Raw genomic sequence first — 24,916 nt, 5'->3', positions numbered from 1 at the left:
AGCGGTCCCTGAGCTGTCCCGGGACACTGGCTATTTTTTAGTTACTCTCCTAAACGTAATTAGACACGTTTCCAGACATCGAAGAGACTGCTCTGCTGGCCAGTGCCAAGATAAACTGTCTGAATTTGACAAGGCATTCATGGTTTCAGTTTTTTTCAGGCAGTTATGGATGGAGCCCTTGTGTTACCGACATCCTTGAGAATGTAGTCATGACTCAACGCCCAAAATGGGCTTCCAAGACTAATTTATTTTAAAAACCCTTCGACGTGTGATTATTTCACTCTTGATACAGTAAAATGTAAACAGAACTTTAAAGTAGTTATGAAGGGCGCCTGGGTGGCTAAGTCAGTTAAGCTTCGGACTCTTCGTTTCAGCTCAGGTCATGATCTCGTGGTTTCTGCGCGGGAGCCCGGGTGGGGCTGTGGCCACCGACAGCACTGAGCCTGCTTGGGATTCTCTCTCTCCCCGTCTCTCTCTCTCTCTCTCTCTCTCTCTCTCTCTCTGCCCCTCCCCAGCTTTCTCTCAAAAAGATAAACGTTAAAAAAAATTTTTAAAGTAGTTTTGGTTTTATTTTGTTAGACATTACAATAAATGGAGTTTTGAAAATAACTGAGTCTTTTTTTTTTGGGGGGGGGGGAGGAGGAGGTGTTTCCTGGAAGTTCTAGCCTCATTTCTTGTAAGGTTTATAGCTAAATATCACTCCAAAAGCTTATATAGTAAAAGTCATGATCTAGGTGTGAGTGCTTAACTAACCCTGCTTCTTAGTATTAATTGCCCCTTGTTAACTTTAATTTAAGAATTTAAAAAATGTTTTTTGATCTTTGGAATTGCAGACCCCATAGGGTTTTCCTCTGCTCTTGGCCAGGCTTCCCAGAGTATGGAACAGGGGCACAGATCTGAGTTCTATACCTGCCAACTACAAACTGACCTTGAGCCGGTCTGCGTGTCTGAGTTTCCTAATTTGTAAAACAATGAGGATGTTCACAGTTTTTCAGCACTTACATTCTTTTCTGCTTTTACATATCATTGGTTGCAAAGTAAGCATGGGGCTGGAATTTTAAGGAACATTATGAAAGTGAGCCTAACTTGGGGTGCCTGGATGGTTCAGTCGGTTAATCGTAGGACTTGGGCTCAGGTCATGATCTCGCAGTCAGTGGGTTCAAGCCTGGCATCGGGCTCTGTGCTGACCAGCTCAGAGCCTGGAGCCTGCTTCAGATCCTCTGTCTCCCACTCTCTCAGCCCCTCCCCCACTCAGGCCTTGTCTTTCTTTCTCTCTCAAAAATAAACAAACATGAAAAAAAAATTTGAAGTGAGCCTAACTTAACTTTGCAGTTTGGTTCCACATTGTGCACAGTACTTTAGGAGGTAAGGTGGGAGGTTCCCCAAAACTGTAAGATGTATCCTTACCCCTCAAAGAGGTGGCATGTCAATGAAGACAGGGAGAAAAGTGGAAATTTTACTGTTGATTAAAATAAAAGTTAAGAAAACAATAGAAGAGTTAAGCTTTGTAGAGGTAAGGTGATTCTCGGCCAAGAAATTGTACAAATGAATTGTTCTGGAGTTCAGAAGAGGGAGAGGTGCTCTAGGTTGGCTGGGAAACACAACATAGAGAAGTTCAGGTGAGTTGCAAAGGATGGGTAAGATTGGTCTAGGTGGAGAACATTCCAGGTGGATACAGTGGTGTGAGCAGAGGAGCGGAGGCGAGAAAGGTGGTTCTGTTTGGTGGTAGTGAATACACTAAGTTGTCTGGAGGAAAAGGAGGTGGTGTTGGGGAACTGTGGGAGGAATCACCAAGCTCATTAGAGCTAGAGTAGGGCTGCCTTCACACTCAGTCGCCAAGTCAGTCAAGGTCCTAGCTGTTCAGACATGTGCATGCATCTGTACGTGTCTCGTCTGTGTGTATAGCCGACAACTCTGAGAATTGGGTGCAATTGTCAATGTGCAGGTTCAGTGATTGTTCATGGTTTACTTCTAACTCGGGAGTAGTTGGTTCTCGGTAGCGATAAACACAGTCTCAGCAAAGGGTACTAGCAGTACCCTTGCCCTCCTCTTTTACCCAGGTGGAAAGCAGTCCTCTCTCTCTCTGATAGTCAGGATTTCCTATCACCCTGATATCCCTCCAGGCAGTTTTAGTGTTTAGTTGTGTCAGCTACTGGGCTTATGCTGTTGTGGCCCTTGGACATTTGTTTCACTTTGCAAAAGGTGACTGGAAACACTGCAGATCCAGATGCACTTACGTGACGTAGAAGTGTTTTCATCTCTCGCGACACGGGTGGTTGGGCCATACCCCGTGTAGTTTATGGTCGTAGATAGGCAAAATTTGAGTATTTCATCTTTAAGTGGATGTGGGTTGCATGAGCCCAATCATTCTTGCCTTTCCCAAGCTCTGGCTCCTTCTCTTACTCCTGTCAGGGGGGTCCTGTCCTCCGCTCTGCACCTGGCTCTTCTGCAAGGCCCTCTTCATTTGTGGTCTGTAACATAGTTAGGCACTGAACACTGTAGCTGTTTCAGGGGTCTGTAGCATCCAAACTCGATAGTAGTTTTCCTGATAGCAGCACCCAGCATAATGCTGGGTACATAACACATTTCCTGGTGACAGCATTTTTCTTGCACAGAGAGAGAAAAGAGAGAGAAAACGTTAGTTGTTTAAAGGTTTTTTGACATTGTTCATTTGGAATTATCTTTTCATTTTGCTACTCTGCCGACCTTTCTTCCCCTCTTGGAGCTAAAAGTTGGTTTTTAGACAGCTGTCACAATTGATGTAACTTTCCCCCACGCTGTTATTATTTTCGAAAGTTGACGTCAGTGTGTGTCTGTGTGTGTGAATCGGATGAGGCAAGATTCAAGGGGTGATGTGTGTTAGTCTATCTGTGAAGGAGTTTCAATTTATATTTCTTACTCTCCTACGAAAAACTGCTAGTATTTTGAAGGTCGCTTTCTTTCTGTCCTAGAAGTCCCTTGCTGGAGGAGATCTGTTCTGTTTATTTCTTTTTCCCTTTTGGTGGAGGTGCTGGTGGCTTTGGTGGCAGTGGTAAGCTCCTTGCTGCGTTTTCAAGGGACTGTGCCCAGGAGGGAGATGCCTGTGCAGATACCTCCCATCTCCGTGGTCAGGCCTGGTTCCTGCCAGCAACCCTAATGACCTGACCGCTTGCAGCGCCGGCCACAGTATTCCCACCATATTCTGCTTTCTTTGCAGCCACTTCCTTTCGGGACCTGGAGCCCTTTGGTTGGTTCCTTTTCTCTTTGCTGGGCCGTTCTTGCACTTGAGCTCTTTCAGCACTAACAGCAGCCCTGCGCCCTCTCTCCAACTTAGAATCCCGGCAGAGCCAGCTGCATGGGACATCTGGTCCTCCTGTGCTCTCCTGCTCCCCACTCAGCCATATGTGTGTGTAAAAGGGAAAATGCAAGCTGCTGCTCAGGGCTGATCTTGGGCCGAGGACAGCATCCCAGGGAGATGTGCTCTTCACAGGGCAGCGAAATACACCGTAGGCTTCCAGGGGTCCTAACTTTGTTGGTGATGGTAGCTGTTTTGAGCATCAGGCATCTGCTCAGCCTCGTATCTTGGCTCCTTGGAAGTTTAATTTTTCCTCCCCTCTTTTCTTACCGGTTTTTCTCTTCCATATAAGCGGTCATTTGAAATCGTGACTGCCAAAGCTGCAGGCAACTTCTTTTAACCTAACACAACCTGTTATCAGACCCTTGCTTAGACCTGGGCTTCTCAACTCCAGCACCATTGACTTTGGGGCTTGGGTAATTCTTTGTTTTGGGGGGCTGTCCTGTGCATTGCAGGATGTTTAGCAGCACCCCTGGACTCTACCTGCCAGATGCCAAGTAGGACCACTTCCTTCCCATTTATGACAACTGAAAATGTTTCCAGATACTGCCAAGTGTCCCCTGGGGAAGGGGTGAAATTATCCCCAGTTGAGAACCCCTGGCCTAGGTTGTTCTCACTGCCTAGAATGTCCTCCTTCTTTCCTCACCCCTGCTCACATACTCTGCCTGTCACTCTTACTCGTCCTTTGAGACCAGTTCTGAGAAGTCTTTCCCAGTCTTCCAAGTCTGGATTAATTATACTCTTACCTGTGTCCCCAGGATACATGGATACTTGGTCCTAACTGTTAAGAGAACCGGTCAGGTTATATTGTTGTTATCTGCATACCAGCCTTCCCACCAAATAATGAGGTCCTCAAAGACAGAGAGCCTATCCAGATGTGGATCCAGGTTTTGTGGTCCTTAAGACTCATTGCAATTGGGAGGGGAGACCATCTTTAAGAAAAGAGTATTAATTGTGAATGCCAAATTAGATATAGGATTTTGGAAGGGGACAGTGCCAGTGAGTGGCTGTGAAACAAACCCATCTCTGATCCTTTTGTGTTTCCTGTCATGCTGGGCACCTGTGTGTTCCATACATTTTTACATGAGTTAACTACACCATCAAATGTTGGTTGATTATTCTTCAACCAGTGGAATTCTTAGCTTAAAAAATGCACACAATCTTCTCAAAATATTGTTCTTATCTAATATAGTTTAACCGTGTGAGGGCAGGACGAATGAGATGTAGAATTACACACACACACACATACACACACACACACACACACACCACACAACCTCTGTACTCTTTCTCTGTGGCTGCTTGGTCATTTGGAAAATTTGGTGGGACAAAGGGTACCTCTTTCTTGCCGGGGGCAAAACCTGAGGTACTCTGGGTGGTCTTAAAGCATGTGTAAGTCTGCAGTTGGTGCAGAGTTCTAGTTAGAAGTAACCATAGTCAGATTTACAGGAGAGGTGAATGGCACACTAAATCTTTTTGGCTTCCCCGTGAAATTCTTTGGCAACCACTTTCAGAGGCCTTCAGAAAAGGACAGTTTGCTCTGTGCCTGTTTTGCACGTTGGCCTCATATTGGGACAAAAATGAGCATTTGGGTTTTGGAGCTTCCATTTGGAGTGAATCACCCTGCCGTCTTGTTTCCTTTCCTACTCTGTGACAGACTTCCAAGACTATTTTTATTCAGGGTCATTTGTTGACCCTGGAGACTTCTGCTGAATTTAGCTCCCAAGTAGAGCCAGATGTGGGTGGAATTGAGCACTCAGAAGCGGCTACTGGGGCGTTGCAGCACGGTTTCTGAAGGGCTCCGCTTCCACATGAGAGAGGTGGGCTTTGGCCTTGTGCTTGACTTGCAGACAAAAGATGGGGAGTCTGATATAGACAGAAGTGTGTTTACTTAATGTTCCACATGCAAGTGGTATGCACTATGAGTTATCCCAGTGTGGACAGCTGATGGGTTGCCATTCTCACCGAAGTCTGAGCCAACTCAGCAAAAAGGACCCTGTCTCAAGGACTGGCCCCATTGTATGATGATTCTGTCATTCATTGCCGTGTTGCTTTGGGGACTGGATTGGGGTTTTGCGTCATTGCCCAGCCACTGCTAAGTCCATCTCGTGGGGGACTCTTCTGTCAACAGGGGCTCTAGCCCCATTGGTGGCGAGCCTCACTGACATAGCTTATGAAAATGGCAGCTGTACTCTCATACAGAGGTTCAGAGGGTCACAGCATTTAAAAATATACATTCTAAGCCTCTGTCTTTTTGTCTATTAAATTCTTTGGTCAAGATGGTAGTCTTATTTCCTCTGGGAAGCAGACTCCTGTTTGCTCAACTGCTATATATAATTACTGGTTAGATCTCTTAATAGAATAGCATTACCCAAACTTTAGTTTGGGGCACTTATGGGAAGAAGAAAAGGTGGAGCGTGCTTGCTCAGGGCATGGGGCTCAAGGGAAAGAGCACAGGATTTGAGACCCGACTGACCGAGTTCAAATCCCGGCCTCACTTCTGCTCTTTTTAGCATTATGACTTAGGGTAAGTTAACGTCCCTAAGTTTCAGTTTCTTTATGTATAAAATGATTGCTTTTTAGGGTTATTGGGATGAAATCACATGATGTGTAAAAAGTGCATGGTTAGTGCTTGGTACACAATTCCCTCTCAACTAATGTTAACTGTCTTCCTGAATCCTTCCCATATGGCCTTGCCTCCCTGCCCTGACCTCATAACTGATCCAAAAGCTAGCTGTTTTCGCCTCTTCCTTCCTCACTAAGACAAATTCATTTGGTTTTATTTGGGAGGGGCAAAGATGAAAAATATTCTAGATGAAGTTGGGGTTATCTAGTGGAGAGGGCAACAGCATTGGAGATAAACACATCTGCACCTTACGTCTCTGTCCACTTACTACCACCCATGTGGCCTTGGACAAGTAACTTAGCATCCCTGAGCCTCAATTTTTTCATCTGTAAAGATGATGTTATTGTGAAGATTGTATTATAGCACCTGTAAAGCACCCAACATCGTGCCTAATGTGCTGTGACTCTAGTCTTTGGGAAGACGAAGCAGAGTGGATCCTCAGCGGGTGGTCCCCAGCTGTCTTTTCAGTCTGCCCTGTGGACCAAGCACTGTTGCTATTCCCAGTCCCCTCCATAACTGTCACCCTGAACGTACTCATTCCTAATCCTGCTCCTCCAGGTGTGCCACCGTTTAGCCTCCAGAAGTTGTAAACTCTTTGGAAAAGGAAATCAGTTCTTCATATTACTCATAAATATTCCAAACTATTTTATTCTTTGTGTCTACTGTTCTCTGTTTTTACAAAGGTTGGTGACTTTGGTGCCTGAAATCCCCAGGTGCTATAGCTGGGTGGTGAACTTCAAGGATAGTCTTTAAAAAAAAAGTCTGCTGGGCACCTGGGTGGTGGTTAAGGGTCTGACTTTGGCTCAGGTGGTGAGCTCATGGTTCATGAGCCCTGCATTGGGCTCTGTGCTGACAGCTCAGAACCTAGAGCCTGCTTCAGATCCTGTGTTTCCTTCTCTGCCCTTCCACTGATCGCGCTCTGTCTCTCTCTCAAAAATAAATAATACACATTTAAAAACTTTTTTAAAATCCGTAGTTTGTTTCCTTATATGATTATAATATATATGCATATATATGTGTGTGTACACATGTGTGTGCATTTGTGTGTATATATATATGCAGATACACACATATGTCTATAATTTAAGCTTTTAATTCCAGTTAACATACAGTGCTATGTTACTTTCAGGTATACAATAAGGTAATTGAACATTTACGTACAACACCCAGTGCTCATCACAGCAGGTGCACTCCTTAATCCCCATCACCTGTTTCACGCATCCCCTCCCACATCTCCCTTCTGGTAACCATCGGTTCTCTATAGTTAAGAGTCTGTTTCTTTTCTTTCTTTCTTTCTTTCTTTCTTTCTTTCTTCCTTCCTTCCTTCCTTCCTTCCTTTCTTTCTTTCTTTCCCTCTCTCTCTCTCTTTTAAGTTTATTTATTTTGAGAGAGAGAGAGAGAGAGAGAGAGAGCGCAAGCGAGCAAGAGCAGGGGAGGGGCAGAGAATCCCAAACAGGCTCTGCACTGTCAGTGCAGAGCCCTCCACAGGGCTCAAACTCATAAACTGTGAGATCATGACCTGAGCCAAAATCAAGATTCAGACGCTTTACCACCTAGGCACCCCAAGAGTCTGTTTCTTGATTTGTCCCTCTCTCTCTTATTTTTTTTTCCCTTTGCTTGCTATCTTTCTTAAATGCCACATATGAGTGAAATCATAGGTTGTCTTTCTCTGACTTATTTTGCTTAGCATTATAGACCTTATGTATTTTTAGTATAATCTCGCTTTAAAACTAGCAACTACTTTGGGAGGCACCTGGGTGGTTGGTTCAGTTGGTTAAGTGTCCAACTCTTGATTTCAGCTCAGGTCATAATCTCATGGTTCATGAAATGGAGCCCCACGTCGGGCTGTGCACTGACAGCGTGGAGCCTGCTTGGGATTCTCTCTCCCTCTCTCTCTGCTCCTCCCCTGCTCACACAAGCTGTCTCTCTCTCTCTAATAAAGAAACACTTATGCAAAAAGCTAGCACAACTTAAACTCTTGCTGTGTGCTTATCACTCTAGTGGGTACTTTGGTGAGGGTTACTTTTTAAAAGGTCATTCTTTGGGGGATAGCTGAATTGGGAGTAAAAGACAACTTAATATCAACATAGCATATTTTCAAAACAGTGCTGGTGACAGTGTGTGAAGGGCTCATGTGTTGTACAGTAATATTCTGAGGGAATTCAGACAGCAAGAAAATGGGGTTGGGAGTGGGGAGGACGTGCTCTGTGGCAGGGGTAGAACGCAAGCAGACCCTTGGAAGTAGAAGGATGGCGTCTTACTTGGAAACAACCCGGGTCCTGCTGCCTGACGGCTCACAACACACTAGCCTTCTTTCCTTCTCTCTTGCCACCCACTCTCAGCACGAGTGGGCTGGCCCTGGGGCTAGCCAGCTTCCACTGCTCAGGATATTTTCCCCTACATCGTCTGCACTTTTTTCATTCCTGTCTTCTACTGCTCCCAAACTCTCCCAACTGGAGACAGAGTTAGGTTGATAAGAATTCTCTTACATTGGTGTCAGTTTGCTCTGTCCTTTTTTCAGATGCCTGGTCAGGATCAGTTAGAAGGAGGGAGTGAGCATCTAACTTCTGAGAAAGTTTTGCAGCAGGTAACTGTTCAGGGACCAGGCAGACCTAGGGTGGAGAACTGAACTCTGGTGGGTTGTGGGGGTGGGATGGGCAGGATATAGTGGGAGCTCAGTTCATTCTTGGGAGGCACTCTGATGACAGGGAGGGTGCCAGAGAAAAACTTTGCTCAATTAAAAAATTTTATCTGTGACTCATCTTTGGGCCTAGAAGAGGGAAATGGAATTTTTTTTCTTTATTTTGTGTCTAATTACAAAACTTCCAAGATTCAGCACCCAGACTTGCGTGGTGAATACTATGATCATTCCATTGTGGGTTAAAGAGACATTTGTGAGTCAGCCTGTGAACCTAATCATGGCTTTCAATATTTCTTGGTGAAATAGAATGGTCTACTTTTGTGGAAAGTGGACCATGTTAAAGTGAAGGGCTCTGATAAGTGACTTCAGTTGATGGAGACATGATTCGAGAGCATCATCTGATTCCTCCTTGGTGCTTTGCCCACCTTCCATTCTCCTTATTATCTAACTTCACCCCTGAAAATATCCCAGTTTATATTCCAGGCACAGCTGCTCATGTGGAACTGGTTACTGTTACATCTGAACAGGACCTCCTTCATTTTCCTTATGTTTCTGCTCCTCGGTGCTCTGTACAGAAGTGTGTTTCACTTGAAGAAGATGAAAGCATTAACTCTAGTAAAGCTATTTTGCTTTAATAAAAAGATTGTTTACTGCTTGCTGAACATAGCTTTTTCCAAAAAAGACACAGGCCAATTCATAGTGGTAAAAAAACAAAAACAACAACTTCTGGAATAGATGGAAAAGCCTATCACGGAGCGAACACAACTTTGCTTTCATTCCTCTCCTCCCTGTGTCTCCCACGGCCGTATTATGAAGACCTGGTCGGGGAGGGCACCATGCCACTTATATACACAAGGGTCACATAAGCACTAGAAGCAAATGAGTTAGTCAAAAAATGGCTTCATCTAAAACAATGAAGCAAACACCAAGAGAAACTCAAACAATTTTTTTCCCCTCTGACCACAAAGTCTGCTTTGAGTAACTTGTACAATAGAAGATCGTCCGTAGCGGGGTCAGGGTGATGGCGAATGACTCCATCTCAAACCGCTGCTTTGTGTTCAATATACAGTCAAGAAAAATTTTATAGTCAATTAAAAAAAAAGTCAAACTCTTTTAAAAAAAAAAAAGCTTACATTTATTTTGAATAACCCTAAAATTGGTCATGTTTTAGTTTGGACTTTTATGGACATCTAGGTCATTTAAATTTTTTTTTATAAGAATAGTCCTCGACACGAGATTGAGTTAGCCTGATTCTGCCATCCTAGCCTATGTTCCTTATAATGAAGCAACCTTACCAAAAAACCAAAAAAAGCAAAATAACAAATCTGTAGAGTGAATGTCAGTAGGTACCACTCTGAGGCATTTCTAGCTCCGTTCAACCTGTCCTGTCCTGTCCTATTTCTCATACTTGTGCCCTGCTTCTGGTCTCCAAGTCCTGAGGGCAAGAACTTTATCTTAAGAAGATGAAGTCTTCTTTGTCCCCAAAGGCTCATTTCCATGCATTAAGGACAGAATGTTTTCCCCTCTAAAAACGAATGAAGAAATGAATGTATAATATTTCTGCATCTTTGATTCCTGCCTGAACTATGTATTTATTGTATTTTATATAATTATATAATGGCATTTTTCTGTTGTTGTGACTCCAGTCTTTGGGAAGATAGGAAAATGAAACTGTCATTGCTCTTGGAAAAAAACACACTCAAATAGATAAGTTTTTGCGAAATGGTAGACCTGTTTTTTTCCTTTGAAAGGGCTAATAGAACTCAGACATATGAAGCCTCATATCTTATAAGAGGAAGACGTTCTCACTGGTGCTGTGATCTTGAGCTGTCTTATGTTGTTGGTTACCTTGGCAGATTGACTACCTTTTTACCAGCTTTCTATAGTTTTGTATCTTTGTGGAATATCTCTAAGCCACATGCTTTTATACAGCAGACCCAGGGTCTGAGCTGATGCAGGTAGGTGCTGTCTTGTATCTGCCTTCCGTGGTGTCCCTGGAGGTGCCTGAGAGGCAGGCGTGGAGTAGGACTTCAGGCCTCCTGCTCCTTTCTGCTTCCTGCACAGCAGCTCTACTTCTTACATACCGGGGCTCCCAGACACTTCTGTTCGGAAGGGAATGCTACCACTTTGGAAAAACAGTTTGAAAACCACTGTTCCAGGTGATCGCTTTCCAGATGGCTTTTCTCCTTACAAACATACACAGTTAGAAATATGTCCAGCCAAAATGATTTAAAAAGTGGCAGTGCAGTATAAAGTAATGAGCAAAGGAAATAAATTTAGTTATCCAAATTTAGACATGGCTGTATTATACTCTTTGACTTCTACTTCCTTCAGTTTACTTCAGTTCTCTGGGCCGCTCTAGTCTTAAACGGGCTGGTCCCTACTGCAAGGTCATTTTGGCAAATGAGATAACAGGTGGGTTATTGTTCTTAACACATCCTACTCAAATGTCAGTGCTGTCTCATTTTTGCTTCCTTATATGGAAGATGAAGAATGCAAGTTAACTTTTTTCCTCAGTGACTTAGATCATCATGATCATAGTTAGGAACAATTGTTTTCATGCCCTTGGGATTTATTGAAATACGTGTAATGTTTTGCTCCACACCAAATTGATCTAAACAGTTCAACTTTTTTTTTAATGTTTATTTTTGAGAGAGAGAGAGAGAGAGAGAGACAGAGACAGACGGTGCAAGTGGGTGAGGGGCAGAGAGAGAGGGAGACACAGAATACGCAGCCTGGTGTGAGCTGTCAGCACAGAGCCCGACGCGGGGCTTGAACTCACAAACTGTGAAATCATGGCCTGAGCAGAAGTCAAACACTTAACCGACTGAGCCACTTAGGCGCCCCTAAACAGTTTAACTTTTTAGTGTATATTGGGTAAGTTTCTACAGTTTCTTTCAGTGAATTCCTTCTCTGTGAATTCTCTCTTCCCTCTTAATTTGTTTGTTTAATCTGTGCTTATAGGAAGGTATATAAAAAAGGAGTTAATGTGTTCTCATGAGGACTGAGGAACTGAACTGGGTACACCAATCATAGGGCATGAGTTTGGAGACCTTTGTTTTCTATCTTCTCTGCTCAGAGGTTTTTTGTTTTTGTTTTTGTTTTTGTTTTTGTTTTTGTTTTTGTTTTCCCATGGCTTTGATGCATTTGGCTGGAAAGGCAGGTAGGCCAAGGCTGAGTTCTGAGTAGATAAGGTGCTACTCTAAAATGTATTGCTGCTGTTGGTATTTGAATTATTTGTGTGGTTGAACAAACCAAAGTATGATGAGTGGACTTCTCCACACCATGTGAACTTCAGTGTGAACTTCGTGATTGCTTGTTGATTTGTGACAGGCAGCAGTTGAAGGCAGACTTTGTCACTGTTCGCATCCCTGCTTCTTAGTTTCCTGTTTTATCTGGAAGCTTTACTGAAAAAGAGACTCTTTCTTTAACTTCTTGATTTATTCTGGGATGGTGGTTCCCAAGTTTGGCTTGTATGAGAATTACTCAGCTTTTAGAATATGTAGATGCCCTGGACTCTCCATCCTGGAGCTGCAGGTGTATTCAGCCTCATTAATGCTCAGGTGATTCTAATGCCCAGCCAGCTTAGCAACCACCATCCTGAGCTGCTGGTTTTTCACTGCACAGTTGTGTTCTATTGCAGCTAAATGGGCCGTGACTGTAATGTGAGCCGACTGGTATATTAACAAATGTATCCAAACAATCAGCGTTCTTAGTTCTGTTGTGATTATTAAATCAATTAATTATTTGATAGTCATACTTTATTCTTCATCCTGACGACATGCTTTCTGTTCTTTTATCCAGTGGTTTTGGTTGCCCACTCTTATCATACTATATATTATTTTTCTGTCACTAGATTGTCCGTACAAAAAAAGTATAATCAAACCATCCTTGTTAATTCCTTGATATATTTCCTTATGATATTTTGAACATATGTAAATTTATAGATTTTAAAATTTGGAATCTTCATGCTTATACCAGATATAATTTTGTAAATAGTTTTCTCATATGATAAAGTATCTTCAGCATTTTTCCATGTTACTAAGTTGTCTTTGAAAGTACAGTACAACCATGGCTTCTTTGTCTTGCCTGGGGATGCAGGGGAACCGGGCAGACGCAGTTTCTTGTCCCATGGAGCTGACAAACCAGCAGGGGAGACACACAGAATTGGCAAACAAAAGAATAATAGTAATACATAGTAATAGGCTCTATGAAGGGCAAGCACAGGGTCCCCTCATGGGAAAATGGCAGTGGCGTGTGTGCGGTAGGTGTGCATGTCACAGACGAGGCATTTCACAAGGAAGCTGGCTTCCCCCGAGATCAGAAGGCTGAGGAATCTGTGCGGGGGAGGCAGGTGTGCAGAGGGGGAATGAGCTAGGGAGGGCAGTTCGGGCCAGGCAGAGTGAATCACGGGGGAGGGAGAGGGGGAGATAGTGACAGATGGACGCTTGGTGTTTTCAGAACCTGAAGGGCATCCAGTGAGGCCAGAGTCTCCAAGCAGAGTGGGGCCAGACCATGATGGAGCGCTATCAGGGCCCACACTTTGCCAAGGGCCTTTGGGAAATGAAGGAGTCAAGCTTTGGGTACGCTGGAAGCGACTGTAGGGCTTTACAGTCACTTGAGGGTGATAGCATACTTTTAAGTCTGGGCTTTCTTAGTTTAGTAGCCAGAATTCCCTGGGTCTGATGGCTGTTCTGAATGTTTGTTTTTGTCCAGTTGGGGAATAGAGTGCAGAGTTGGCGATGGCTTTCTATACTTTCCTTCGATAGTAAACACAAATACAGTCCTGTTTTGATCTGTAGTCTGACAAAGCTATTTCTTGGAGTAGTCAGCCCAAGAGCAGTGCTTTTGTTGGTCTGAAATCAGTCAATCTTGACGGTAACTAATAGGCTACAACTGATTTTCGGGGGCTTTTTTTTTTTCTTTTCTGATTTTATGCCTCAAGCAATAGAAGAATTCTGAGCCATGAAGTCTCTGAGTCATAGAATTTTAATGCCAGAAGGGAACCTGGAGGTTATCTCACTGATGTAAAGATACATGGAGTTCAGAACACAGAAAGTATGTGATTTGTCCAGGATTCTTTTCTCGTTTAGTGGCCTGGTTACTGCTAGAGCAAAAATTTCCTATATCCTAGCTGTGTATTTATTCTTTTGCTTTTCCTCTCTCAGCTTCATTGCTTTGGAATCAAGTAGCAGTTCTTAAACTTCCTTTATGATTACTCACTTAGAACATGCTTGCTTAAAATGATCTGAACAGGTTGAGACAATGGAAAAGCTAACAATGTAAATAATAAGTGAGTCTCTGGTTCTACTGAAGGGCAACGATGTAAACACAAAATAACATTGAGAGAGTGCCAACGAGGAGGGTTTTATAGCCTATGCTATGCGTCAACATTGATCTGGAAATGTAGACTTGGAACTTCTCCTCTGGCTCAATTCTGCCTCTCCTGGAGGGCCGAGTAGTTCCCACACCACCCAGCGTCAGTTAGAATGTTGTTGGCTGCAACTAAAAGAAAACCTGAACAAACCTGCCGACACAAAAGGAAACCTACTATCTCACACAAGCAGAAGTGATAAGGGAGGCTCTAGCCAGTCCTCAAGGGCCCTGACTCCACTAGTCTGATTATCTCAGGCCTGCCCTTCTTTTTATGCTGGTTTTGTCCTCAGGCTGGTGGAAGGCTGGTGGAAGGTGATTGGGGTGGTTCCCTGTATCCCACCCAGACCCCCTCACCTCCAGAGAAAGGAGAGGGGAACATGTGCTGGTCTTGTGCTTCCCTCTTAGGAAGCCCCTGCAAGAGGTCCTCACATCTCCTTGGTCAGCATTTGCTCACACGCAGATTATTGAACCCGTCACTGGTTCGGAGGAATGTGGTTATCACGATTGATTTGGAACAGTCAAGAGCTGAGGATAGAGTTCACTTTTCCTGAAGCACCTGACTGTGTGGAAGGGAGTAGATACCAGAGCAAAATCAGATTCCTTGTTCTTTTAGGGAGGAATGAATTTTAGGGACAGAATAGGACACTGGAGAGGCGATCAAGAGTACCTACTGGATATACTTTTACAGGCTGTGCGGACAGAACGGTGCTCACTCAGGAAAGAGTGCTCGGTGGGATGGGCACACTTGAGACCACGTCACTGAGGAATGACTGAAGGAACCGGACAGGAGACATGATAACCGTGCTGTGTCTTCCAGTACCACCGCGCAGTTCTCCGGTTCTCAGTGGACACCAACTGTGTGGCTCACAAGTTTAAAGTGCACAGTTCTGGCATTGTCTACACAGAGATGGCATCAGATCCCACAGATTAAGGGCTGGGTCCCACCAGACTGCCCCCCACTTCAAGACACCAGCCCCAAGTCCAGGGTGTCACTTGTGCTTCTGACCAACCAGCTGTAAATAGGAGATTGCTGTGACCCCTTCCTCAAGTTTGACTAATTTGCTAGACCAGCTCTCAGAACTCAGAGAAACATTTACTTGTTTGCCTTTTCCAAATAAAGAGCATAATAAGGGCTGCAGGTGAACAGCTAGATGAAGAGGTGCAGAGGCCAGAGTCCGGAAGCATCGGAGCTTCTGTCCCTCCACACTGTGGCATATTGTAGATCACACTGGAAGAACACGGCTGTGTATGTATTGGCCAGAAAGTATGCCAGGATATGTGATATAGTTAATGAAATAAGTGGTATAATTCCTTTTTTTTTTTTTTTTTTTTTTTATTGAAGAGGTGAGTAGCATTCCTTTTTGCATTAAAACAGAAAGAAGCAAGATGAGCATGGGGCATTTTGCTGTGCCAGAAAACAAGGAAGTCCTCAGAGAATGATGGAAATGTAAAGGAGGCATAGAAACCAGCTTGAAGGAGCTCCCATTGTCCAAATCGAGGTCAGTTTGAGCATCAAGCTGAAATGGGAAACTACAGTCCATACTTACATAAACTAATAAATTAATAACTGGGACTTTGATGAGGAATGAGATATTTACTTAGTATCTCCCTACAAAATGCTCATTAATTAATGTCACAGAAAAAAAAGAATGTTGTTACAGTGAAGCCTGGCAGACACTGCTTTAATCATGTGATTTTTAAGCCTGGAGAGTTGAATATGAGTAAATGGTGAAGGGAAGGAGGCAGGCCAGAGAGCAGTTTGAGGGAGGAGAGAGTCTAATCAAAAGGTGAGACCCCTGAGGGGATGAGAAGCCAAGTGCTGGAATCTGGAGAATCAGTGGGGGTCAGGATGTGGAGGAAGGGAGCTGCTGAGCTTGTGGTTTAAGTGCTCTCTCTACCTCCCGTGCATCAGAAGCCTTTCTGTGCCCATGCACGGCGACCTCACCGACCAGAGCATAGCTGCATGGTCCACGGCATTTCCAAAACAACCTCATCCATGAATAGCACCTGCATGCACATCTGGGTGATGGCAACTCAGGTTGTTTAAAACTGCTCGATTCAGTGCTGTCTGTATGTTGCTATTTGTTCTGAAATATCTTCCATAAAAGTGGGTGTAAAATAGGGGGCGCCTGGGTGGCTCAGTTGGTTAAGCGACCGACTCTTGATTTTGGCTTAGGTCATGATCTTACAGTTTGTGAGATCGAGCTCTCTGTGGGGTTCTGCACTGACAGCATGGAGCCTGCTTGGGATTCTGTCTCCCCCACTCTCTGCTCCTCCTTTCTCTCTCTCAAAATAAATAAATGTGGGGCGCCTGGGTGGCTCAGTCGGTTGAGCGTCCGACTTCGGCTCAGGTCATGATCTCGCGGTCCATGAGTTCGAGCCCTGCGCCGGGCTCTGTGCTGGCCGCTCAGAGCCTGGAGCCTGTTTCAGATTCTGTGTCTCCCTCTCTCTCTGACCCTCCCCCGTTCATGCTCTGTCTCTCTCTGTCTCAAAAATAAATAAATGTTAAAAATAAATAAACAAACAAATGTAAAAAAGACAAAATGATTGTAAAAGGAGAATGAGAATGAATCCACCCTCAGGCAGTGAAAGCTAGTCCTGTAGCCCATCGTAGCAGGGGACAAGGAGTGTGAGCTTCAGCTTCACACTGTCTGTGCCACAGGGCACCTGGATGGCTCAGCTGGTTATGCGTCTGAACCTTGGTTTTGGCTCAGGTCATCGTCCCAGGGGGGATTGAGCCCCTTGTCGGGCTCCTCACTGGACGTGGAGCCTCCTTAAGATTCTCTCCCTCTCTCTCTGCCCCTCTCCCTTGCTCACTTCTTTCTCTCAAAATACCAAAACCAAAACAAACAAACACAAAGAAACAAAGTGTGTGCGCCACACTTCTCAGAGCTGATTACATTTTGCCACATGTGTTACTTACTCTGTCGTGGCCTCCTTTTTCACAGTTTAGTTTGGGTTCTAAAGAATTGTTTTGATCTGTAATAGTTGACAGATTTTTGGTTTTTTGAATGGTATGAAGCAAGCAAAAAAAATAGTTCTAGACCTACAGTCTGGAAATAAGGGGAAGGTGTTACATTAGAAGCTAAAATGTAGTAAGGAGTAAGAACCAAAACTAGGGAAGAATACAGGTTTTCGTCAGTGGTGGGATGGAGAAATAAATTGTGATGTTCATAGGACAGAATAACTAGATAACAACAAAAATGAATGAACTACATCTACATGCATCAGTGTGAATTAATCTCACAATCATAATATTGAGCAAAAGAACCCAGACACAATACAAAACCTGCTCTGTGCTCCATCTATATAAAATTCAAAAACAAGCAACAGTAATCTGCGATGTTAGAAGTCAAGATAGTGGTTATTTTTGGAGAGGAGAGGAAGAAGTGGTTAGGAGGAGGTGACAGGAGGGCTTCTGGGGCTGCTGGTAAGAGTTTTCTTGACACAGGAGTGGCACACAGGTATGTTCACTGTGGTAATTCATCAAGTTGTGCATTTATGACTTGTGGAATTTTATGTGTTCCTATTATACTTCAGTAAATTGTGTTTAAAAAGGATTGAGGAAACAGTACAAAAATCAGCAAGTAATTAAGAGTTGGTAAAAGTCCTTTGATCTATGAATGGCATTATAAACCTTTTGCAGCCAGTGAGGATTAACCAACAGTTCTATTAACGTCAGCTGAAGATATGTCATGACTTCAGGGGATTTGCAGAGGCTGGAAAAGTGACTGCTAAATATAAGATGTATGTATGTATGTATGTATGTGAGGCGACATTCACACGTGTACATATGCATTTGTATATCATACGTTGGTGTCCCATAGAGACCACAGTATAGCTACTTAGTATAGCACGTGGATTCAGCCAGCACACTACCCAGCAAAGTATTCCTACTCCCTACCCCCAATTCCTGTGTTCTGTAGCTGTAGCTGTTGTTATAACCTTTATTCGTGCCTCTTCAGCCTTTACCCTATGTTTATTACTTCTCTTCAGATTACTCTCTCTTTTCATTTTGAGTCTCAGATGCCTTGAAAAATTGCACATTTATGGGGTGTTTTTAATCCCAGGTTCTGCTTAACTAGCTTAGTAGGTTTCTGCACAAGAAGTGCAAACTAATTCTAGGGGCCCCTGGGTGGCTCAGTCAGCTGAGTGTCCGACTTCGGCTCAGGTCATGATCTCACGGTTCGTGGGTTCGAGCCCTGCGTCAGGCTCTGTGCTGACAGCTTGCTCAGAGCCTGGAGCCTGCTTCACATTCTGTGTCTCCTTCTCTCTCTGCCCCTTCCCCACTCACGCTCTGTCTCTCTCTGTCTCTCAAAAATAAATAAATGTAAAACAAAATTATAAAAAAAAAAGAAGTGCAAACTAATTCTAATATTAGTTTGTTAAATGAAATTAAATCTGTTACCACTATATATACTTCACATAGCATATCTTAAAGTGAAGCAAGAATTACTTTTTATTATTTGTAGTTTGCAGTTGGTTTCGCCAATGAGTTCCGCTTCAGGCCAGGAAAAACTGCTGTTGATTTCCTTAGATGTATGTGCAAGCTTCTTCACATTCAGGTTTATTTCAGGTGGAATTTTGTTTTTTAGAAGAGGGTGACTCACTTATGAGGAATTTTAAATAGCTAAGCAAGGGAGATCTCTGTTTTTCATAAATTTTCAATTGTGTCCACTCTGCCAGCATCCATTTTTATTTCTTTATAACCCTTTATGAGTTAGGTCTTCATGATAACTCTGATTAATAAACTAAACTTCCCTGAGATTACCTATTGCATGGGTTTGGAAGGAACGGAAAAGAAACTCTCCATGAAGTGAAAAGGAGATTTTAGTGTTCTCTAGTTTTGACTGATTCCAGCATAATTCCAGTTGTTGACATTGCTAGCAAAAAGAGTATCTGACTCCCCCCCCCCCCCGGCCCCGCCCCATTTTTAGGAAATTAAGCAAATTTGTGCCTATGTTTGAAAGGAGTATCTATATTAAAGGTGACTTTGAAAAGTGGGCCTCGGGGCGCCTGGGTGGCTCAGTCGGTTGAGCGTCGACTTTGGCTCAGGTCACGATCTCGCGGTCTGTGAGTTCGAGCCCTGCATCGGGCCCCTGTGCTGACAGCTCAGAGCCCGGAGCCTGTTTCACATTCTGTGTCTCCCTCTCTCTGACCCTCCGCCATTCATGCTCTGTCTCTCTCTGTCTCAAAAATAAATAAACGTTAAAAAAAAAATTAAAAAAAAAAAAAGTGGGCCTTACGTTTGAAAAAAAAAAAAAGCTAGTGAAAAGTTCTTAGGGATTGACTTAAAGAAAGAGTTGCATACTTTAAAAATCACTGCAAGATAGCTATGTAAACTTAAGGCAGATCCCACAATGTCATAATGTGGAACTTATTACTTGTTTCAGTAATTTGCTTGTTAAAAGTTACTCTCTTACATATATTGATTCTTAGAGCATTGGTTCAGTTGTGTAGAAAAAAATTCTTAGGGGCGCCTGGGTGGCTCAGTCGGTTAAGCATCCGACTTCAGCTCAGGTCACGATCTCGCGGTCCGTGAGTTCGAGCCCCGCGTCAGGCTCTGGGCTGATGGCTCAGAGCCTGGAGCCTGTTTCAGATTCTGTGTCTCCCTCTCTCTGCCCCTCCCCCGTTCATGCTCTGTCTCTCTCTGTCTCAAAAATAAATAAACGTTAAAAAAAAAAAAAAAAGAAAAAAATTCTTAAGTTAATTCATCTTGTATTTTGTTTTGTTTGTGATCCAAATCATCCATTCACTTAAGCATTTATTGCATCTAGTTTTTCGCCAATTGTATGCTAGGTTTTAGAGAGACAAAGATGAGTAGAATCGTACCCATGACCACGTTGAACCCAAATCTAGAGAGAAAGGCAGATACAAATCATCACAGCAGTGTGATGCAGGCTGCAGTAGAGACACAGATGGTGGGCTGCAGGACCTCAGAAGACCCATCTAACTGTTTCTGGGCCAGGGAGGGGTGAGGGGAAAGAAAGCTTTCTAGAAGACACATTTGCACTAAAGGATGAGTAGGGCGTTCTCAGGCGGGCACAGAGAGAGTGAGTTCAGGAAGTCCCATGCTTGCATCCTTTCTAGATTTCATTATGTGGTATTAGGGAACCCTTGAAGGTTTTTGAGTGAGGGAGACGGCTTGATCAGGTTTACATTCTAGAATAATAGCAGTTGGTACTGTGAAGGAGATATATCATCTCATGACCGAAGCTGGAGGTAGGAAGGCCAGTTAGGAAATTACTGAAAGGTGAGAGCACGGAGGAAGAGGGAGGAGAGGAGGAGGCATGGTTTCCGGATGTCCTGAGGAGGTGGGTGTGAGTAGCCTTGGTATTTAATTGGGTATCAGTGGAGCCAGAGGGTAGTCTGACTCACCAAGGTAGGAATTTGGGGATGGTGGTGCTGGAGGAAAGATTTGGAGTGTGGGATGGAGGGTAAGATGGAAGGTTGAGGCTGTTGAGGTTCTTTTTTTTTCTTTCTTTCTTTTTCTCTCTTTTCTTTTAGAGAGTCTGTGAAGAGGGATAGAGGGTGACAGAGAAATTCTTAAGCAGGCTCCGTGCTCAGGGTGGAGCCTGACATAGGGTTCGGTCCCACAACCCTGGGATCATGACCTGAGCTGAAATCAAGAGTCAGATGCTCAACCAACTGAGCCACCCAGGCGCCCTGAGGCTGTGATTCTTGTGAGTCATTACACTGGATTGTCTAGAAGCCACAAAACTTAGAGGAGTGACATGTACTAGGGACATAGGTGTCAGCATCTTCTGGATATGATGACACCTGGTGCTTCTGGAGTACATGAGATTACTGCTGGAAAATGCGTAAAGTGAGAAGAAAAGACAAACACCTCCTTTCAGAAAAAGAGTTTGGGGGCGCCTGGGTGGCTCGGTCGGTTAAGCATCTGACTTGGGCTCAGGTCATAATCTCACGGTTTGTGGGTTCGAGCCCCGCGTTGGGTTCTGTGGTGACAGCTCAGAGCCTGGGGCCTGTTTCGGATTCTGTGTCTCCCTCTCTATCTGACCCTCCCCTGTTCATGCTCTGTCTCTCTGTCTCAAAAATAAATAAATGTTTAAAAAAAAAAAAAAAAGAAAGAAAGAAAAAGAGTTTGGGTCCTCTTATTGAATTTGTTTCTCATACATGGGTTTTTACCCCCCTTCTCAATATACAAATGACCCTTATGGAGAACTTGGAAAGTGCATAAGTATTAAAAGACCATGAGATTCACCAATAATTCAATTCTTGTTTTCCAAGAAAATTGCTATTAACATTTGGATTATTTTCTTCCAGACTTTTTTTTTGTGCATATACTTTCCGTACAGTTTAGATACCACTGTATATTTTTTCCAATGAGCATTAATTCAAGCACAGTACTATCTTATTAAAATTATAAATAACATTGCATTTAATGTTTCTGTGTGAGGATTATTTCTTTTCATTATTTATGATTACAGTGTTTTCTTGCTTTTGATTACAGCATTTTCTTAGCGTGGGCTCCTAGAGGTAGAATAACTTGGTTGAAAGGTATAAACAAAGGCAAAGCTTTACATTTTATTATTTTTTTATTGTAAGTAGGCTCTGCACCCAGCCTGGGGCTCGAACTCACAACTCTGAGATCTAGAGTCGCATGCTCTACTGACTAAGTCAGCCAGGTACCCCTAAAGTTTTACATTTTGTTAAGTGTTTTTCAAAATGGTTGTATTAATTTATACTCCCACTGACAACAGCTCTAACATTTAAGGAGTTCATTAGACAAAAAGTCAGTAGAAGAGGTAGATGGACCAGAAAGTAATGGTATGAGAGAGGCCCTCAGAGGAGAGGATTTCTAGAAAGAAGCATCGGCAGTAGTGAATGCTGACGCCACAGACGCCAAGGATGGACAGACCCATCAGGTTTGGTATATAGGTGGTAGCATAATGGTAGGGGGTTAGCCAGCTTACAGTGAGCTGAGAAATGGATGAAGCAGATGTGTTCATTCTGGAACATAGCTGTGAAGGACAGGAAAGACAGGGTTGTTATGTAGAGGGGCTCAGAACTGATGGAAGGGATGCTGTTTGTTTTAAAACATTTTTAAATTTTTTTGTTTCAGAGAGAGAGTGTGAACGGAGTGTGAACAGAGAGAGAGAGAGCGAGAGAGAGAGATTGATTGATTGAGAATCTTAAGCAGACACCACATTCAGCATGGGCACGACCCTGGAATCATGACCTGAGTCAAAATCAAGACTTGGACTCCCAACCGACTGAGCCACCCAGGTGCCCCAAGGATGTCATTTGTTTTAAAAGGTGCCTGAGATGTTAGCATATTTGGGGGGAATAGGAGATGCTGAGGAAGTGAGAGAGGATGGGGTCCCAAGCTCCAGGGCCACCTCTTTTTCAGGGACAGGAGGAAGGGTCGTCACGCCGTGAGTATAGGCTGCTATGCAGCAGCTGGAGGAGCTTCCATCTAACAGATTCATTTTTTTCTGGGAGCAGAAGGCAAGACTCACTTGAGAGTGGAGGGCACACAGAAACTTCAAGCTTGAGGTGAGGGTGAGAGGGTTCACGTTCTGACGTGGGTGCTGGTCGAGGGAGCCAGTCGAGGATAACCATGGGGATCACCAAGTAGTGTTGAAGGTTCTCCTGAGGTTGAAAACCACGAATCTGTAGCTCCCCATCGTGGGTCTGGGCAGTTTCTCTGGCATTCTCAGCAGCCCAGGTGCAGGGGAGAAGCAAAGCAGTCAGTTGGCCATCTGAAAAAATTTCCTGCACAAGTACATTAAATAACTTTAAGTACAAGGAGGTTTATTCTTTCACAAATGAGAAAAAAATAGATTGACTTCCATGGAAACCTGATGACCAGGCTCCATCCAGGCCTTGGTACTACTCTGTTCCCTGGGAATTCACTGATTCTTGTCATTGAGTTTTACAAAAAGTTGGTTAAAGTAAGAAAGGTTAGGAAAAGAAAAGTTGGCATATTCTTGTATGATACATCATAAACAAAAACGAGGTACATAGGTTGAGTTAGGGGAAAGCAAAAAATAATAATTTTTTAAATGTTTATTTTTGAGAGAGACACAGCGTGAGCAGGGGAGGGGCAGAGAGAGAGGGAGACACAGAATCGGAAGCAGGCTCCAGGCTCCAAGCTGTCAGCACAGAGCCCGACACGGGGCTCGAACTCACCAACTGTGAGATCGTGACTGAGCCAAAGTTGGACACTTAACTGACTGAGCCATCCAGGCACCCCGGATGATTGTTATTTTTATGAGAAAAGTTAATATAGTTAGTTTGATTCTCTCTTAAAATATTATAAAGAAATATTTTCTTTATTCATCCTACTATTATTTTTTCTTTTACATGGTTTTGAGTGACATCAGTTTTCAATGGATATAAACAACCATTCTTGGGAACAGTAGCTATTAAGTTGGTTTGAAAGCTGCTTGACAAGGATGAAAAAAAATATTATTTCCCAAAGGACTGCAGTAAGGCTGATGACTTTTATGCCAATGGAAGGCCAGTTTTTAACCACAAAAATTTCCCTGTAACCTTTCATGATTGGAAACATATTACTTGCTGTTCAAAAACACAAGCAAATTAGTGAGGAGAGTTTCTAAAATAAGCTGAAGGGTTAGACATATAATTTGCGGATGCCATGTCATGATAGTGAAGTGTATTTCCTTCTGTGTTTTGTTTTAGACTGTAGAGAGTACATGAAACTCCACAGTCCAGGCTTCAAACATGTTTTTACAACTCAACTGTAAGAGGAGGACGCTTGATTTTTAAAGCACAGCTTCTTCCAAGTGTATATGTTTTACTGTATAATGCTTATTTCTAGCAGTGTATTTCTTCTTTTATAATATATAGTTTATCTAACTTTGTTGATGCACAGGAATTTAGGGAACTTGGCATTGTCTTTGAAATGGCTGTGTAGGAGCATTTTTATTATAGGGCGATTCTCTTAAAGCATATATTTTAAGGAACAAATATGAGCTACATATCCTGATAGTAAGGGTGCAGGAGGCCGGGTTAGAGAGTAACTGCACCCATAGTTCAAGCTGGAAGTAACCACTGGTCGACAACATACCAAGAGTGTGCTGTGCTGTAAGGAGGGAATCAATTTTAGATGCAGTGTGACCATCAGAAAGCTAATGACAGAATGTGGTGATTCTTCAAACTAAAGGTGTCTGCAGCATCCAGAACATTCTGTTTCCTTGCTCACTCAGAGACTCAGCTACCACAGAACTACTTGTTTTCCTAAGGAAATGTAAAGAGAGAGATGAATTAACTTCTTTGGCAACTTTTTACTTTGGGATAATTTAAACTTTCCAAAAAGTTACAGGAGTTCCCACATACTTTTCACCCAGATTCACCAATTGTTTGATATCCACCAATATTTGAGAGTGAATTACAAACATCGTGCCCCTTTACTCCTAATGCTTTAGTGTGTACTTCCTAAGGACAAGGAGAGTGTCTTATGTGACCACAGTGCAGGTATCAGAAGCAGGAAATTTTACACTGAATTAGATAATAGTCTTGTTTCAAAGTCCATATTTGATTTTGCCAATTGCCTCCGATAATGCCTTTCATAGCAATTTTTTTTTTCTGGTCCAAGATTCATATCATATCTCTTTCATCTCATTTAATCTTGATTAACTGAAGTGAAAGGGAGGGGAACACAGGTTTCATTGCATGCTTTTGTTGTATACATATCTATTTCAGCATCTTCTCTGAGAACGGAATGATGGAAGGTTTTATGTAGCAGTTATCATATAGGAAATACCTGTCCTTCATGGTTCATCAGTTAGTAACTTTTCAGCAGATGGTTTACTTTTGGACAAGCAACCACTGGTTCTTTTTTTTTTTTTTTTTTTTTTTTTTTTTTTTTTTAATTTATTTTTGGGACAGAGAGAGACAGAGCATGAACGGGGGAGGGGCAGAGAGAGAGGGAGACACAGAATCGGAAACA

General features: G+C 43.2%; 1 protein-coding gene across 2 annotated transcripts in view; it reads left to right on the top strand.

The window, feature by feature from the left end:
- MYO1D (myosin ID) overlaps nucleotides 1–24,916 on the top strand; it is a 362,982-nt gene that overhangs the window by 10,805 nt on the left and 327,261 nt on the right. The gene's annotated exons all lie outside the window — the stretch shown is intronic.

Source organism: Panthera onca, chromosome E1, assembly GCF_046562875.1.
Source record: "Panthera onca isolate mPanOnc1 chromosome E1, mPanOnc1 haplotype 2, whole genome shotgun sequence".
In the NCBI taxonomy this organism is placed as follows: domain Eukaryota; kingdom Metazoa; phylum Chordata; class Mammalia; order Carnivora; family Felidae; genus Panthera; species Panthera onca.
The sequence above is the reverse complement of the archived record's forward strand: the minus strand, read 5'-3'. Positions and strand labels throughout refer to the sequence as shown.